We start from the raw sequence: 3,157 nt of genomic DNA, 5'->3' as shown, positions 1-3,157 counted from the left end.
TCACTGTAGGGATGATGTGGCCTGACGAGACTCTGCTCAACTTCAACACACACACACCTGTGCCCTATTTCAGAGAGCAGGCTCAATCAGCCCTGAGTGTGTTCAGCCTGAGGTGTGTTCACGGTGAGCGCCACAAGTCATCAGCAATGGAGCACAAGTGACATGATTTTCTCAGGCAGAAAGTTAAAAGCAGAGTTACTTATTTCATTGCAACTGAACTGGAGATTTTAATGACAGCGTAAGAGGTTGGAAGTGTCTTTAAAAAGACTGCAGAGCATGTTAAAAGGTAATTAAGTGATGCAATGTGATGTGTTAATGTGTCTAATAAACAGAAAATATAGAGACATTTTTATATATTAACAATTGTCATATGTTTTAATATAATTTGCTGTATCCTCTTATTCAGCTATAATGTGATGGAGCCCAAACACACTGGGCACAAACTCAACATCAAACACACAGATATTAACTTCACTCTGTCAATATTAGGCTGAGGTTCATTTAACTGCTGTGAAATGACTTCATGTAATCTCCTTTATTCTCACGTGGAGCTATTATGGGATGTTGAGTCCCATCAATGAGCCAGTTACATCTTTGAATATAAGAAAAGTATTCATGAATGACTGCATCATGTATCCACATAAACAGGTCAAAGTGTTTTCAGACCCAGAGTCTCTTTTCTTACAGCTGGACAGAGCGCTGCCTTGCTGATGTGTTCAGTGTCTCTGATGTTAAAAGAAAACCCACAATGTGTAATATTTGATATATCTAGGTGGAGAAGACTGTTCAGATACCTTAAAACTTCAGTTAAATGTCCAGTCCCTCTTACTAGCTCGGTGTGACTACACATTTTGAGAAATAAAGGCTAAAGGAATAGTAGTCGCACAGTAGCTCTTCAAATGTATAAAGCCAGGCTACATCAAATGTGTCCATTCCTGGATTACCTTATAAATTATTCATATTCCTTTAGTCTGTAAGGGTCCTTAGATGAAAAGAATCAAAGTGTTTTTTCATAAAAAGCTGTGAGGATTGTTTTAACAGGATAAAGTGGTGTTGTGTCGGTCAGGTGCTGTAATCCTGGAGTGCCGTCTCTCTCTCTCTCTCTCTCTCTCTCTCTCTCTCTATATATATATAATAATATAATATAGGCCTGTTGAGTTCAGCGATTGAAGCGAATACTAGCGTGGGCTATTAATGGACGTTTTACAGTTATTGATTTAGTGTGAGGTGAAACAGTGTCTTTAATATAGACACTACTCCAGGAATGATATGACATTCAAACAGGGTCTAAAAACCTTCTCCTTACACAACAGCCTCTGAATAATTTCTGCCTCAATGTCCACCACTTTATTCACAAAAGGACACGCCATGTTTCTCCTTCCTGCTACACGCTCAGCCTCAGGCTTCGATGAATCAAACCTGCCAGCCAGCAGGTTTGATTCAGCAGGTAAGTACAAATTGTTCTCAACTAAAAAATAAATAATAATAAAGTAAATAAATAATTTAAAGGTAAGTTCAGCATGAAAAATAAAAAATAGATAAAATCAACCCTTAACAGATTAATAAAACAGAAAATAGGATGACCCTTCACATAAAACCAAATAATCACAAAACAAAACAGAAACAAGTCATTAAATAATATATATATATATATGACATGTGACTAACTGCAAAAGGTAAGTACAAATTGTTCTTGTGTGATTATGAAATGTTGAGACACATGCTGCCTTCACTTCAGACAAGGTCTTGTAAAGTTAGCTAGGGCTTGTTCGTCTGGCATGGTGAGGAAAGTTAGAGTTTACAAAAACAAATTTAGAAATGTTTCGACTCTGACTCAAATAAAATACCAAACCCTTTGTACTGATTCGAAACATTTTTAATCCCTTTTAAAGTATAAACACATCTAAAAGTTAACAAAAGGAAAACACAACATTTTATGGAATAATCAACAGAACAGAAAATGTTTCTCACCAATCATGTATCAACAAAGTATAAAACTAATTTTAACCAAAGAAATCAACAAAACACAGTGGCACATGAACACATTTTATTTAATCAATTCATGTTTAAAAAAGACATCCAAGAAATTAATCAAACAGAAAATGTCATGGCACTTACATGAAACTAGATAATCCCAAAACAATAAAAACAAACAAACATTAGGCTGCAATATGTAATCCAACATTTTACAAAAAAAAAGTCTAAAAAAAAGAACACATTAAAGACAACACATGACTATCAAAATAATAACCAACTTATTTTGACATATATTACATGTGATTAACTGCAGAAGGTAAGTACCAATTGTTCTTGTGTGATTATGAAATGTTGAGACACGTGCTGCCTGCACTTGCAGCTGGTTTGGCCGTATTTTCAACATTTTCATTTCAGACTACCAGAACAGAAAACGTAACATTTTCCAGAAAAATGTTTCACATCAATGGTGTATCAACGATATATTAAAAGTATTTTTAATAGACAAGTCAAGAAAACACAGTGGCACATAAACACATTGTATCAAACCAAATGAATATAAAAAACATAAATAAAATCAACCTTACAAATTAATAAAACAGAAAATATGATGGCTCTTCACATCAAACCAAATAATCCCAAAACAAAACAAAAAAGTCATTAAACAAACATCACAGGAACAAACTCCACATTTTACAAAGTCCACAAAACACATTCAAAGAAACAATTTACAATCACAGTTTTTACTAAATACTAATGATATTTATGACATGTGACTAACTGCAGAAGGTAAGTACAAGTTGTTCTTGTGTGATTCTGAAATGTTGAGACACGTGCTGCCTTCACTTGCAGCTGGTATGGTCATATTTTCAACTTTTTCATTTGAGACGTCCAAGTAACAAGAACACTGATGCTGAGCGACTGACACCAAAGGAAGAATTTAAAGGTAAGTTCAGCATCAACATACGTCACAGTTTGTGAACGTGGACATTTCACAAAGTGTCCACTTACAAAGTGATTTATTCCACCTCAGTGTGTGGTTCAAATGGACTGTTGTCATGAACACAGTCAACACAGTCCCACCTGTACCAGTACACCACTTTACCTTGATGTTTTAAGACTGTAGCACTGCAGTGATTGTACTCCTGAAGTAGTAGCTAGATGTATTTACCCAGGTGGTGTT

The sequence above is a fragment of the Epinephelus moara genome, chromosome 9 (genome assembly GCF_006386435.1).
Source record: "Epinephelus moara isolate mb chromosome 9, YSFRI_EMoa_1.0, whole genome shotgun sequence".
Lineage (NCBI taxonomy): Eukaryota > Metazoa > Chordata > Actinopteri > Perciformes > Serranidae > Epinephelus > Epinephelus moara.
This window is presented reverse-complemented; position numbering follows the sequence as displayed.